Source organism: Monodelphis domestica, chromosome 4 (assembly GCF_027887165.1).
Source record: "Monodelphis domestica isolate mMonDom1 chromosome 4, mMonDom1.pri, whole genome shotgun sequence".
Taxonomy (NCBI): domain Eukaryota; kingdom Metazoa; phylum Chordata; class Mammalia; order Didelphimorphia; family Didelphidae; genus Monodelphis; species Monodelphis domestica.
Window position 1 is genome coordinate 4276763 of NC_077230.1, and position 16633 is coordinate 4293395.

General features: G+C 39.3%; 1 protein-coding gene across 4 annotated transcripts in view; it reads left to right on the forward strand.

Moving 5' to 3' along the window:
• ERG (ETS transcription factor ERG) overlaps window positions 1-16633 on the forward strand; it is a 175031-nt gene that overhangs the window by 51065 nt on the left and 107333 nt on the right. The window lies entirely within an intron of this gene.

Here is a 16633-nt window from a genome sequence, read left to right on the forward strand (position 1 = left end):
TCCTTTTGTACAACTTGGATCTTGATCAGACTAGAAGCTGAACTAACCTGGAAAGAAGTAACAGGCTGAGTAAAAGAAAACCGTTCTTATAAATGCTTACTGGGGGGCTGTTTTGAATAACATTGTCATGTTCAACAATCCAAAGCCTTTCAGTAGACTACATGGCAGAATTAGAACCTGAGATATTGGCTTGACTTGGGGAGATCTCGGGGCTGATGGCTTCTTTGAATAGAATATAGATGTGTGCGTGTGTGTGTGTGTGTGTGTGTGTGTGTGTATTTGTATATTTGCAAAATAGGTTTCAGGGATGCTCATGAAGAAAATGGAGTTCTTTGCAAACAATGCATAGGTTTTATTTAGAGCCACATATTTGTGACGCTTCTGGCAGTAATGGCTCTGCGGCGATGCTCTGGGGAGACTATATTCTCTTTGGGTGTGTTTCCACAGAGATAACAGGTAGAGAGATACATGGTGGAAGTTGTAAAGATCAAGCACCAAGTCTGGCCTGACTCTTAGAAGTTGCGTTAGTTTTACACTCCTGAAAGCCATCAAGCACGGAGCAGCATATTTGAGTATAGGTTTTCAGTGGTTCCCATGACTTTTCTTTTCTCACCCACGCACCACAAGGGAAAAGCCACCAAATCAGGATCTGAGCACAGAAGAAAGGGAGCCTGTGTTTATGGAATGCATTAGCTTGCTATAAAAGGTCAAGGTGAATTTGTTTGTTTTCTCTAAGGTCCTAATTAATGGTTAATCTCCGAAAAATGGACAGTTTGTCTAGAAATAGCTGCAGAGATGCAAAAAGAAAAACCCCATCATTAGTTGGGTCTTCTTGTAATTTGTAAGAATGGCAGATGGTCCGGGAGTACTTTTTCTAGCACTGCTCCTGAAGAGGAGTAGAAGCATTCCTTTGATTGTCTCTGCTCTATTAGGCCATTAAAGAACGTTATGTGAAGTTAGCTTTCAGGGGACACCAGGTGTATTCTGGGGACCAATAACTTGTGAACTGCCGCTTTTTAGACTTCCACGAGCCTAGTCTAGGCAGGTCAGCTCCTAGGACTTCCCTGTAGCTAGCGAATCTGACCAAAGCAAGGCATTCTTGAGAAAGCGACCACCAGGCTTTCATGCCTTGGTTGTCCTTTTGATTTCTCAAAGATGGGAAAAGTTCAGCCGCCCACAGGAAGGTGTTCCCTTTTTCTTTCCATTTTCACGAGTCAGTCGTGGCTGTTCCCTACAAGTAGAATAAATGGCTTTTGAATAATTCAGTGACTTGAATTTCCTTGAAGTGGCCATTCCTTCACAAGTGCTCTGTGCCCACCTTCTGATCATGGAAAATTGTTGACTGTCTTCTTTTAAATGGCTTCTGGGTAGCATTTGCTGTATAGAAAATATGCTTTGGAAATCTTGAGAGACATTTTGAAGCAGAACCAGGCACAAAATTAGAGTTTCATACAAAATTATCCCCAGAGACAAAACTAAGGCATGCAACAGGGCGTCTATCAAATTTGCTGCTATGTAGATTCTTTATTTAAGCAAATACCTTTGTAAAAAGGCTGCTCTGTTTGTTTTACTAGCATACATTTAGATAGGTGCTTCTGAAAGGCAGACTATTTTCCATATTGTACTACATATGTTTTAGCATACATGTTTTACATTTGTACAGAATTCTGCATTGTTGATATGCTAATCATAACATATTTCTATATCATATATCTGTGTGTTCATCCATGGCTTAAAAGCTCCAACAGTTCTGATAAATGAATACTTGTCACCTGGTCAAAGAAAATAGCTCATTTCTACAGACAGATATTTTTAATGCAAATATTTATTCGATTTCCTGAATAATGAGGTGATTTTGCTAACTAGGTACTAGAGAAAAAAGAACTCAGACTGATAACTGGAGCTTTACTTATATGAACTAAAATGAGCAAAAGTGAAATTATGGCCACTTTAAAATTGGGAAATAGAGTCTCAATTATCTCAGAATAATAGATGATCTCAAATGCATTCTATTTCTTTTTATGTTCTATGAAATAAACCAAGCGTTTGCTTAAATATAACACTTATAATAGAATTAAGTCCCAATGCTTCAATATTACATTTTGTAATGAATATTTTAAGATATTTTTAGTATCCCCTGTTGAAGAACTTGACATATTATATTTATAAGAATTATAAGAATAAGAATTGACATATTGCATTTAGTTATAGTAATTTCTTTGCCCTCTTTGGTAACTTTATAGCAATAAAATTCATACAATAGGAGAAATGTAAGTTTTTAATTTAAACTGAGTGCTTTGCTCTTTTATATATAAATGTTGGCTTTGAAAGTCAGATGAAAAGACTTTTTTTTAAAGAATGTAAACCACAAGAAATGATAATGCTTTGAGTTTAATCTGTTTCCCTATTATCTGACTATACTGAAGAATGTTTTACATCATACTTGTTATGTTTGCCTACACATTTCAGGGAAAACTTGCATATTTGACCTAAAATTAAAGGGAAGACATAATTTTGTGGAGATGAAGCCAAATGTTTGAAATATAGTCCCAATAAAGATGTGTTTTATGGCCTAAAGACACATATATGCTTTAGTTAATTTTAAAATGTAAATGTTGACATTTTCCTGCCTCAGAAATATTTAAAAAAGGATACCAAGTGTAATGTGATTTTGAAATGAAAAAAATCGAACTCATCCTCATGAATTGATTCTTGAAATTACAAGACAGAAAGGGCAGCACTATTCTTGAATTGTCTTCTAAAAACATTTTTAGCTAATTCCTTGAAATACCAGCACAAGTATCTGAGACTTACCTGGTGCTCAAAAATACTTCCTGATTTTGTAAATTCTTAATTGTTTGCTAACTTGAGCATAGAAAAATGCTAACAAATACAAACACTTTAATATACAAAGAACATAAAAGGAAGGCATATGAAACCACCTGTCTTCATTATATAGCTTGTTTATTTTGAAATATAGAATAAACTCAGTCCACTAGTTCAAGAGCTGGTTTTCTGTTTCTTTTCTTCTGAAATATCTTCTGTTTCCTTTCATGAATTTTGAACAGTGCTTTATTTATACTCTTGATTTTTTACTCTTAATTTGGCAAATGTCAAATAATGGACTTTCCCATGTAAAAATAGAGGTTTGTATATGAAATTTTAGATCTTATCTACAACTCATTTTTATGTTTGAGCACATAAATTTAATCTTTCAAAGTTGTCCTGTTTGTACGTGCTCCTTCTTTGGCCTTTCTGGCAAATTCCAAGTATTTAAAATAAGTTTTTTTTTTAATTAAAAAAAATTTTTAAATCTCTCTCTGTTTCTTTGTCACTTTATCTGTCTGTCTCTCTCTTTCCCTCTATCTCCTCTAACTCTTCTTTTACCTTATTTCTCTCCTCCCAATCTTCTCTTCACTAGATTTTTGGAAAAAAAAATAGGAAAGAGGAAAACGAAGCCCTTGTAACAATTGTAATATAATTTTGCAAAAAAAAAATTTTTCCCCACTGGTGTCAGAAAATGTATGGCATATCCTGTATACTGAATTACCCAAGTATCTATCAGAAGGCGGGTAACATGCTTCATCATTAGTTCTCTGGAATCACAGTTGATGCTTATATTAATCATAATTCTCCATTCTTTCACACTCATTCTTCTTTATGATGTTATTGTACACATATTTTATCTTAGGTCTGTTCACTTAACTTTATATCAGTTCACATACGCAAAGACCTTCTCAGGTTTCTCTGAAGCCATCCTTTTACTTTTAAAAGTGGAGTAGTATATCATTATATTAATAGAATATAATTACTTTTCTATTTCCAATTCTTTGCTACTACAAGGTGTGCTTCCATAAATATTTTTATAGGTCTCTTTCTGTCTACTTTGAACTTTTTTGTGTGTGAAATGATTCTTCTCTATTCCAATGATTTCTAGTGTTTTTAAAGCAGAAATAAAGTTAGAATTTGTCAAAAAATTTTCTGCATTTATTGATAATCATGTGATTTTTATTATTTTTATCATTGTTATCTATTATGTTGATAATTTCCTTTATATTGAACCAAGCTTATATTCCTGGGACCTAGTCTTTTTATCATTTTTTCTGACACTTATTTGCTAATATTTTATTTAATATTATTGTATCACTCATCAGCAGGGCTATTTGTCTATATATTTTTTTCTGCTTTGTCTTCCTCTGATTTAGGTATATAGACCATATATGTATGGAATTACTTTCTTCTGAGTTTTCCTTTTCTCTTGACCCATAAAAATGCATCTTTTTTGGTGTTTTCTTCTGTTTAGTAATATTTACAACCTCAGTTTTTGATTTAATACTTGATTTCAATGTCAATTCAAACCTCCTTCCTGAACTCTTTTAAATATGTGACTGGATCCTGTTTGATCTTAAACTTGATTTCTGGGCTTTTGCTAGTCCCTTCTCTCATTTTGCCTCTGCTCAAAGTATTGGAAGGCATCAGTGTTCTTATTCAGATCTCTGGGTTCCCTGGGAATTCCCTGGAATCCCCAGTAAGGGAACTGTTAGCTTCTGGCCTATTCCCTCAAGCCCATCCTGGCTTCCCGGTCTGGAGCTTTCTTCCACGGGGTGCCCAGAGATTCTGGTAATCTTTTTGTTCGGTTTTGGACTTGAAGGGAATTTTCTGTTTCTCTTTGAATTTATTGATACTTAGCCAAAAATCTGAAAGAAGAATAGATGAATAGTTGATACTAAGTGATAAGAAATGGCATTTATTTTTTTAATATTGTAAGTTGTTGGTTTATGGTGCATACACAATGTTCTGTATTCAGGTGGAAAAGAAACAAACACTAAATATAATATGCTGAAGTGTAATATCAAGAGGAAGAAAAACATTTGCTGATAGGATTTTGATAACAATGAAAAAGAAATTGGAACTGATAATTTTTTATATCTATCTATTCAATCATCTAGCTTAAGTTAAATAGAAACCATTCCACTGATATTTCTTTTTCTACAAAAACTTCTTAGAAATAAAAGAAATGTTAAATGTAAAATTCTCTCCACCACATAGGGTTTTAATCTTAAGCCTTAGGTGTGAAGGTATAATTAAAATTAAAATCCTTTCCATATACAACTTAAAACTGAAAATTGCTTATTGATTTGCCTAGTAGATACTTTCTTAACATAATCCATCTATAACCATATACATATTTGATTACTCTTTTGGGTCCATGTTTTGTGAGATTAAAGGATTATATATGTGAAGGCAAAATTGAGAAAAGCTTGCTTTTTGGAGGCCATAGATTTCTAAACAAGAGAAGAAGAGGGTACCTAGGCACCTCAGTAGATGGAGAGCCAGGCCTAGAGATGGAAGGCCTTAGGTTCCAATATGGCCTCAAAAACTTCCTAGTTGTGTGACCCTGGGCAAGTCATATCCAAGATGGAAGGTAGGGTTTTATAAAAAACAAAACAAAATAAAACAAAACAAGAAAAGAACATGTCTTTTAAAGGAGAACCTCTCTGAGACACTGCCTCAACTATTTACATCTCATGTTAAAAATTATAAAAAAATTAAAATATCAACATCATTGGAATCAACATTCACAGATGACCTAATAAAGATCAGAAGTGTAAATGCTGAACTGTATTCTAGGATTCACTTTGTAGGAAGACATGTCAAAAGAAAACAAACTTTTAAATATGAATATGTTGGAAGCTATTTGGGGTAAATATTCCAAATTGGCAAATAGGGTGATGTGTGAATTAACAGTCAAATAAAACCCTTGAATGTTTGGATTCATAATCTCAGCTTGAGATATCTGTTAACTATGTGACTTAAATCTTTTTATGGTAGCAAAGTGGGTCAAATGGTCCTTAGCCTTGTAATTATTCCATATTATGGGAGGGTGTGTGTGTGTGTGTGTGTGAGTGAGACGGAGGGAGGAGTTCTTACGAAAGTACAACCAGAAAGACACAGAACGGTCAGAGGATGCGTAGACAGTCCGAAGTGGATCGGAAACAATTTAGGAGATGCTCGTCTTCGACCCTTCAGGTGGACAGGGAGCATCTGGTCACACTTTAAAGGGTAAACGCTCCCATTGGCCAGTCAGTGCCCACATTGTCCCTCTTATTGAATCTGCCGTCAGAGACGTCTAAAACCACCTTTTTAGTTCGTCCTAAACCCTGTCCCGATTGTCCGCGGCCTCCGTATCTGCCAGTTGACCAGGCAGGCTCTTCTGGCTGAGAAGCGGCTGAATTCAGAGAGGATCCAGGCGCTTCTCTGGCGGTTTTAGCCCCGATGCCACACGGAGTTACAAGAGGGCAGGAAGACTCCGCAGGGCTCCTGCCAATGCTTCGGGCGGAGCCAAGGACATCTGGTTGTGGCACGAAGCAGGCAGATGCCCCAGATTCCGGCAGGCGCACTTACGCTTGACCTGGCAGAAGGGAGAGCAGACAGGACTAGTCACGGTCAAGCTAACACGTGACCGGGGTGGGGTGGGGTGTATTTCTGATAGTACGCGGGGTAGAGGGTAAAGGATTCCAGTCAGGGGAATCAGTTCTTCTGCGTCGCCCGCCCCCGCCTATTGGGCAGTCCGGCTCTTCTTCTCAAATCAGTCCTTCGTCTCCATTTCTGCCTATGATGGGGGGGGGGGGCATTTTTCTTTCTCTTTCCCTCGGGAAAGAAAAGCCCCCAAGGGGAACAAAAGGTGCGGGAAGCAACACCTCTTCCCAGAGTTCACCGGGACGGACCCTCCTTCCGGGGCTGTGTGTAAGCCGGGCTTGTCTGGGGTTGCTTTTGCTCCAAACTCTAGAATACAAATCAATCAGATTTCTTTGAGCCCAGCTGCGCCCTCCGGCCTCCGAGCCTTTCTCCTAGGGATGAAAAGCTTTGTCTCTCCTCAGGGAACTTCCCGCCCAGTTACCTCCCGCGTGCTCTCAGCCAAAGCCCGCTTTTCACAAAGTTGGGGGCCACCCAGCAAAAGGCTTCCTGCACAGGACCCAGAAAACAGACTCGTTTCTGCCTTGAGGTTTCCGTAGGGTCAGAGATTCGACAGCACCCTGGCAGCAGGCATTTTCCAGTTGTGGCCTTCATCGCACAGTCCCAGCTTTGGAGAGTCTTGATCTCCTCCTCCTCCCCCTCCCCCTCCTTCTCCTCCCCCTCCTCTCTCTGTCCCCCCCCCCCCCCCCCCCCCAGTGAGACTGAATTGCTTGGCCGTATATTTAATGCTCAGCTCCAGACTCCCTCCCCATTGTTCCTATCTGCGACTCGCTTCTGGCCCCCAGAGCTGCTATTTGCTCGCAGAGCTACAGAAGCTGTTCCCGTCCTCTGGCGCGAGGTTTCAGCTCTCCTCCCTTCTTTGGGATAAAGGAAAGGCAAGAGAGCCCTGTAAGCTACAGCCCCAGCCCTTAGAATGCCCGAGCTCGAGCTCGCTTTGAACTTGTCCTAAGCTGGAAGATCTCTGCCCCATATTTAGTACAAATCTGTGGCCACTTTTTTTTTTTAAACCCTTCCCTTCCCTTCCCTTCCGTCTTGGAATCAATACTGTGTATTGGCTCCAAGGCAGAAGAGTGGTAAGGGCTAGGCAATGGGGGTCAAGGGACTTGGCCAGGGTCACACAGCTGGGAAGTGTCTGAGGCTAGATTTGAACCTAGGACCTCCTGTCTCTAGGCCTGGCTCTCAATCCACTGAGCTACCCAGCTGCCCCCTGTGGGCACTTTTAAAGGAGGGCTTCACTGTGGCCACAGTGCTGTCTACAACAGTTTTATGCTCCCTCCTGGATGTACGTAATCCCGAGTTTACAGGAAATCCCTTGGAAAAGGGGGTCATCCATACCGTCTAATTGTCAAGGACCGTATGGGGCAGGCGAGCTGAAATTGCAAGGCTTCCTGAGGAAGAGCCAGGAGCTTGTGCCGGCACGTCAGAACCACCGTGCTCAGACCCGGGATCCTTTGGTAAAATGCTTCCAAGGAGAGTGACTGCAGCCATCATCTCCACATCCTCTGGAGATGCCTCCTGGCAATGCTCCTTCAGCGGATGTAGTTAAAACTGCTGAAGATTCAGAGCAGAAAATTCATACCTCCAAAGCCCCGAGTAGTAGTGAATGGCTCAGCTTCAGAACTTGGGAGGAGTTGATGGTCAACAACTTCTAGAGCGCTTCAGTATTTTTCAATTGTCATCTGATATCATAGTGGTTGGAGACACAAAGCCAAAGTGGAGATTCCAGATCCGAAAGACATTTGGCTTTTGGCTCCCGTTTTCTGCCCCAAACACTTGACCATCACAGTCTTTCTTCAGCCTGGAACTATTCCAGAGGGCTTGCATAGAGTGGCTTTCTGGTCACTGTACTGTGCACACTTCATTTTACAAACCATTATCAATACATATGAAACTTCGAGAACCCAGGTTTAACGCACTCCATTTGGCCAGTGTGTTCAATTCCAGCAGTATGGCGGAAATGCTTAAAGTGTTATCTGAGATCAAACGTCCTTCCCCCATCCCATACAACTGCCCCCCCTACCCCCATCCCCATTCATTGTCAGTGTCCCGGGTTAGGGTATGGAGGAGCCTTTGAAGCCCACCTTCTATTCTTGGAAAGGAATCCAACAGCCACAGAGCAATGTGCCAGAAAAGCAGAGAATTCCTTTTAAAAGTGTCCAGTTTGGGATGCTTCTAAATAGAAAAGTCAGAACTCATTATACTCAAGAGAGACCTTCCCTTATACCAGAGAAGCATATCGGAGCAAAACAAATGAGTGAGTTGGCTGTCCTAAATCGCAGTTCCCACATGGCACTTCTCTGGAGTGTGACTGGTTACCTCATTGATCAAAATTCTGTAGTGTTTCAGAGTTGCTCCTTTTTGCTTTGCGATGATCTTGGTCATAATAGAACATATCCTTCTGGCTTGTCTTATTTCAGTTTCCATGAATTCATGTTCAAATCTTTTCAGGCTTCCCTGAATATCTCATGGTCCCAATTTCTTACAGCGAAAGAAAGAACACTCCCCTCCATTAGTACACCACAATTTATTCAGCCATCTTCCACCTTTTAGTCCAATTCTTTGCTACAACAAGCAGTGCTGCTCTAAATAGCTCTGTACATGTGGGGTCTTTCTCACTACATTTTTACTCTTTATAATACATGCTTAATGTTTTTATTAATGAGTCAGCCTGAATACACTTTCATTTCTTTTTTTATAATTTTATGTCCAAATTACCTTTCAGATTTGGGGGCCAATTTGGAGACATTATTGTCCTCCTTCAGCTTCTCCAGCAATCATCATTTCATCGTTAGTCATTTTTGTTCCAATGGTCATGAGGTAGAATCTCAAAATTGTTTTAATGTACTCTTATTACAGTATTTCCAATTTTGAGCATTATTTGGTTCTTAATATTTTTTATTTGAAAACTACAAGATTCCTTTGTATCCCAAACTTCTCTTTGAAGCAGAAGCCCACCTTTTTATATAGGCTCTGAAGAATGAATATTATAATAAGGTCAGTAGAATTATAGTAGATGTTAGCAGGCTAAAAATACAACAAATATGGAACTTCAGAGAAAAATACCTCCGACTCTCATTAACCAAACCCATCTGGGTCTAAATCCTTATCTATAAAATGAGAGACGATATACTAAATGGTTTCTGAGGTCCCTCCCATTGGTCTTGATCTGATAGCAGAGTAATAATAATAACAAATCAGGCTATTAGAAAGATCTATGGCTGAAACAGAAGTGAGATTGATTACAGCGAGGAATATGTGGAGCTCAGTGTTGAGTAGAGAGCTCAAGTACTCCACTATTATGCTTAGGATGCACTTGGGTATGTGAGGCCACCAAGCTACACATTAGAGTGACTTGGCCGAGTTCAGTGAATTACGAGTCAGTACGTGTATGAAATCATTGGCAAGTTTTTGGCAGTTACATTTTATGACCAATTAATATGTGAAATAGCTTACAAAGCAGCCATTATCCCTCACTATATAATGAATTAATGTAGAAAGTCAGGAAATTCAGCACTTGAAATCCTAACTTATTTCACTGCCTGGGTTAAAAAATCTTTTCATTCCAGGGAATATCCAATTGGGAGGAAGTTTCTTTATCAGCACCCACTTTTGAATTCTTTATCCTTTCTATTGACTTATTTGCCAGTAAAAGTAGAATAGCTTTCAGAATTTCCATGAAGCTTTATCATACCTTTCAATAGGAGTGTTAATGGAATTAGATTGGTGGGGGGGGGGGGAAGAGTAATCTGCTGATACTAAAAGGAGGGTTGATTTGTTTGAAAAAATACAAACCGGAAACTCAAACAAAATGGCTGTTTTTTTCAAGTGTCACATGACAATGCCCCAATAGCTGCTCAGTTCCACTAACATTAGGCCTGTTAAATCAAATGTTTTGGTTAAATACTAGGACATGTCAGATTTGTGAAAAAGCATTAGGTGGGAAAAGAGACAGAGCACCTACTATGTGGCAGGTACTGTGCAAAGAGCTTTCCGAATAAGAGGTTCTCTTTTTATCTCCATTTGACATCTGAGGGAAGTGAAAAGGACCCAGCACCATTCACTGAGCCAGTCTGGTTATGTCAGTGCCTTCCTGGGCCTTTCACACAAAAACCAAAGTGAAGACACCAAGTATTGTTGATCTTCTATACACACAATGCACATGTATTGAAGAGAGGTATATATTTAGGCCACTAATTCATATATAAATAATAGAAATGTGTTATTTGCATAATATGAACCTATTATATGAATAGATGGATTATTTGCACAAGGAAACACGAGTTTTATACAATTCTGCTAATCAGTTTCCTTAATGAAAAACTTCCCCCCGGATGGGCTAAATATAGATGGGCTCCCCCAAGCCCCTGCGAGTCCTTCAGTCATGAAGCATTTATGCATCCGACATGCTTGGTGCTGTGCTAATTTCTGGGAATTGAAAGCCGCCAAAGGCCCAAAGAGTCTGCATTGGAGGAGCTTGCATTCTAGTGAGGGTTGCCACCTGTAAAGAACAGCCCTAGTTAAGATGGAAACCGAGGAGATGGACTCTGCACTGAATGGGAAGACAATAAGTAGCTGGAGGGGGCGGGAAGCTAATATTCGAATTCCGCCCCAGAAGGATCCAGGAAAACTCGGGACTGAAGGTGAGGGAGTGGTGTGTGGAGGAGGGCAGAGAGAGTACAGAAATGACCCAGCATGTGAAGAACTTTCAGGGATGGAACCACTGCGGCTTAGTGAGCAAGGCGATAGATGGTCATCCCTTTGCTTAAAAAATAACCTCGACAGCTGAGTCGAAAACAGATTCGTGGAGTCTATTGCAATCAACAGTCCAGTTGAGAAATGGTTAGAGTCTGCACTAGGCTTGTGGCTGGGCAAGTAGAGAGAAGGGACGTGATCTGAGGATTGTTTTGGAGGCAAAACCAAGAGTTAGCAATGGATTAAGTAGAGAGAGGAGGAAGGGAGTCAAGAATGACAGGAATGTTTTGGATCTGGATGGCCGACAAGGTGATTCCTTTGACTGTAACAGGGAAGTTAGGGTCAAGTCAACAAGCCAAGTCAACAAAAATTAGGAAGTATAAACTACGTGCCAAACACTGTATTAAGTAACAGGGATGCCAAAAGTAAAAACCTAAAACAAAACCCCAAACAAGTCCTTACTCTCACAGTCTAATGGAGGGAATAACATGCAAACCAACCCTACAAATGAGATATGGACAGAGAAATTGGTGCTAATCTCCGATGAAAGGTACTAAGCTTAAAGAAAAAGGAAAGGCTTTTTGTGGAAGGTTCCACTTGAGCTAACATTTTGAGGAATCCAGGGAAGCAGAGCTCAAGGAGGGGACAGCTCCTAGAAGGACAAAATCCAACGGAAATGGCTGGCGTTGGGAAACGAAATGTCATTCATGAGGAGCAGCAGGGTGTCCAGTGTCATTTTATCTGAGTATGGACACAGACTGGACATGGATGAAGAGCTGAGTTATAAAGGACTCAAACAGAGCCAAACAGAGGAGTTCATATTTAGAATAGAGAACTACCACAGCTCACTGAATTTGAGGAGAGGTGACATGACCAGAAATGCACATTAGGAAAGTCAATTTAACAGCTGAGTGGAAGATTGACTAGAGCTCAGAGAAAATGGAAGCATGGTAACCAATCATAAGGCTGTTCTGACAATAACCCAGACATAAGGTGATAAGGGCTTACACTAAGATTGTGATAGTCAAAGGAGAGATGGGGGCGTATACAAAAGGAGCCGAGGATGGCATCTAGGTTGTAAACCTATGTGATTGGAAGGATGGCGGTTCCCTTGAGAGTAGAGTAATAGAGAGGTGAGGAAGAGGAAAGAAGTTTGGGGGAATAGAGTGGAAAAAGAGTTCAGTTATGAACATGTTGAATTTAATGTGTCTATGAGACATCTGTTCTATATACCCAAAATGTTGGAAGTGCAAGACTATAAAGATCAAGAGAGAGGTCAGAACTGGAAGATGTACATCAGAATCATCTACAGAGACATAATAATTGAATCCATGTGAACCAAAAATTCAAGGGGTTGGGGAGAAAAAGTATGGAGTTTAATTCTGGACATGAGCTAGAGAAGCCACTGTGATATGAACTCATGAAGTAGATGAAGGCTGGGATATATAGATCCTTGAATCTCTTCATAGAGATGATAACCAAACTCACAGGAGCTGCTGAGATTACTAGATGAAAAAGTATAGAACAGTGATGGTGAACCTTTTTGAGACTGAGTGCTGTGTCCCTCCCTCCCATTGAGTGCTGGGTGTGCCCTCTTCCTTATTCCACACAGGGGAGGGAGAAAGTGTTCCCGTTGGGCTGCTGGGCAGAGGGGCAGGTGATGTGAAAAAAATTGTCATCAGCCATGATGGAGAGGGGGAAGGGAGCAGCTCTCTGGGGAAGGGTGGAGGGTGGCCATGTGCCCACAGAGAGCAGTCTAGGTGCCATCTTTGGCACCCATGCCATCAGGTCACCATTACTGGCATAGGGTAAAAAGAGAATAGGGCCCCATAGCAGAGCATAGGAGGACACCAACACCAGCAAAAGAAACTAAAAAGGAGTAGTTGGACAGAAAGAGCTGGAGAAATGTCATAAAAACTTAGAGAGGAGAGATTATCTTAAAGAAAGTGACCAACACTGTCAAATGATGCAGAGAGGTCGAGGAGGATGAGGATTGAGAAAAGACCATTAATTTGGCAACTAAAATATCACTGGTCACTCTGGAGATAATAATTCCAGTTGAAAGACAATGCCAGAAACCTGAAATAATTAAAAAAGAAAAATATAGACAAACTCATTACTTGGCTTTCTGCAGAGGGAAGGAAAAGAAGGAGGTAGGAATATGAGAAAGAGAAAAATGAAAGAAGGGAGACAGAGGAGAAAAGAAGGGAAGAAAGGAAGTCCAACATGGGTGTATATGCAGATGCAGCCATAGCTTTGACGATTTTGGCATTTGGCATGATTACTTACAATTTTTAAAATAATCTTCAGATAATCCTATCATACTGCCAAGCCAGGTTCAGCCCTGCATTTGTGCTTTAACATAAGGGAAGAGATTCTTAGTCAGATGTAGAACCTTCAATATCTCTTAATATAAGAGAAGAAAAATACAAGTTCTTCATCAGAGATGAGATGCCAAGTCGAAGAGATATGTGAATTTGTTTCATGATAAATGACCTCCAGAGTCAAAATCTACCGAATTATAACGAATGGCATACATAGTGCTAACTGGTAGTGCTTAAAAGCACTAGTTGGATAATATTGCCTATTCAATGGCTACGGATTTTAAAATGACCTCTGAATCAGCTCCGTTAATATCATCAGAAGACAGGCCTCTTGCTCATGTCCACAACCCTCTAAACTATGTCATCAAGGAATGGAAGAACGAGCAAATTCTGGTGGGTGTAGATATAGAGAATGGTCTATTTCTCCATCTCTCACTTTTCCTTGGATTCATTTTTAAAATATTTCCAATTTCAAGTTCTCTGTCTCCTATAACCCCTCCACCCACCTTCAAAAAGGCAAGCAATGACACGTATTATATGTACAATGTCATGCAAAACACATTTCCATATTAGCCATTTTGCAACAACAGCAAAAAAAATAAGGTGAAAAGAAACGTGCTACAGTCTACACTCTGAATTCATCAGCTCTCTCTCTGGAGGCGAAGAGCATTTTTTATCATGATTCCTTTAGAATTTTAGTGGATCACTGTTGATCAGTTACTAAATAGTTCACCATTGATTATGATTAAAATGTAGCTGTTAATGTGTACAATGATTTCCTTGTTCTGCTCGCTTCATTCTGAATCAATTCATACAAATCTTTCCAGGTTTAAAACAACAACAACATTGTCTTCATTTCTTATAGCAAAATAGCATTCTGTCAGTTTCATAAATCACAACTTACTTAGTCATTCCTAGGCTGATAGGCACTGCCTCAGTTTCCAATTCTTTGCCACCACAGAAAGAACTGCTATACATATTTTTGTGCTTTTTTCCTCTTTGGTCTTTTTGGACTATAGATCTAGTAGTAATACTAGACAATATAGTCTAATACTGGACAAAAAAGCCTTTGGGCAAGGCTCCAGATTTGTTCTGCATGATGGTTGGGCTAGTTCACAACTTCACTAGGAGTTCATTAATGTCCATATTTTTCATATCTTCTCCATAATTTATTATTTCCCTTTTCTATAATGTTAGTGAATCTGAAATGCCACGTGGTACCTTAGAAGAGTTTTAATTTTCATTTTTCTAATTATTAGTGATTTAGAGCAATTTTCCATAACTGAAAACTGCTTGTTTATGTCCTTTGACCATGTTTCAGTTGGGGAATGGCTATGTATAATGCCCTGTGTACTTGAGAAATGAGACCTTCATCAGACACTTCCCCCAAGTCTTGCTTACCTTTTATTTTGGCTTTTTGTTCTGTTTGTAGAAAAACATTTTAATTTTATATAATCAAAATTGTCCATTTTACCTCTTAGGCTCTTTCTAGCACTTATTTCATCTTAAACTTTTCCCTTCTCCATAGAACAGAGGGGTATGTTTGACCCTCTCTAATTTGCTTACAATGTCATCCTTGACGTTTAAACCGCGCACTCATTTTAACTATCTTTGTACCTCCTGTCTGACGCACCAGGTTTTCCTAGTAGTTTTGTCAAGTAGCGAGTTCTTCCTCTAAAAACTTATGGCTTTGTATTTATCAAACATCATGTTATTGTGGCATTTGATTTCTATATGTCATGTAAGTATTCTCCTCCACTGACCAACTGCTCTATTTCTTATCCAGCACTACCTTTTTAGAGCAGACTTTGAAGCCTGGCATCCCAGGCATCCTTTCAGAATCGATTCCCCTGATATTCCCGACCTTCTGTTTTACAGATGAACTTTGTTATGACTTTTCTAGCTCTGTAAAGCAAATCTTTAATCATTGAGTATGGTTCCGAGTAAGTAAACTAATTTGGACACTACTGCCATTTGTGATCGGCCTGGCAGACCAACAAACAATTAAGATTTTTCCAATTGTGTAGGACTGTGTTTATTTGTGTGAAAAGGATTTTGTAATTTTTTTCAAATAGTTTCGTTGTGTGTTTGGGCAGATAAACTCCCAAATTATTTTATACTGTTTGCAGTTATTTTAAATGGAGTTTCTTTCTCTATCTCCTTTTGCTGGATTTGCTTGATACTATGTAGAAATGCTGATGATTTATTTTATATTCTACAACGTTGCTAAAGCTGTTTGGCCTTTTGACTAGTTTTTCAGTTGATTCTCCAGAATTCTCTGAGTATGTCATAATATCATCTCCAGAAAGTCAGTTTATTTCCTTGTTGCCTATTCATATTCAGTTTCTTTTTCTTGTCTCATTATAGTGAACATTTATAATGCCATATTGGATAATAACTGTGACAATGGACATCTTGGCTTCATCCTTCATAATCATTGCAGATAATGCCTGCTTTTAATTTTAGATACATACTGCTTGTCATTTTAAGGAAAGTTGCCTCTATTTCTCTGCTTTCCCCTGTTTCTAATGTGAATGGAAGTGTATGTTATTTTTGTTATTCATCTAAACAATTATGTTTATAGTTTTCATTCAACTAGGACCTGTTTCATTTACACCCTTTCTTCAACCTGTATTATAAACAAATGACCTAAAGCATCAAGAGACGGACTTGCCTGTGATCACAATACCTGGTAGGCTGTCTTCCTGGCTCCAAAGTTGATTCTGGATGCCCTGTTTTTCCTACCTCTGTATCTCATTCATGCAAATGAAAGATCACTCACCAATGAGCCCAGAAGGGTTTTTGTTGGAATATCTCATCAGAATTTTCTAAACATTAATATTTTGTGTCTCAAGGTAACCCGTATGTCCAAGATGAAAGTAAACATATAAGACATGATTTCCTAATTAAAAACAATACTCTCCAATATGACTAGTCATTTCTTAATCACTCAATCTCATGACCTTTTCTTGGTCTTCATTCTTTAGCTATCAGGATCATTTGACACCATTGATTACTTTCTCCTCCTGGATGGTCTCTCCTTTATGGATTTTCATGACGTTACTCTTACCTGGTACACCCCCTACTTGTTTGACTCCTTTAAGTTTCTTTTGCTGGCTCCTCACCCATATCACACAGCT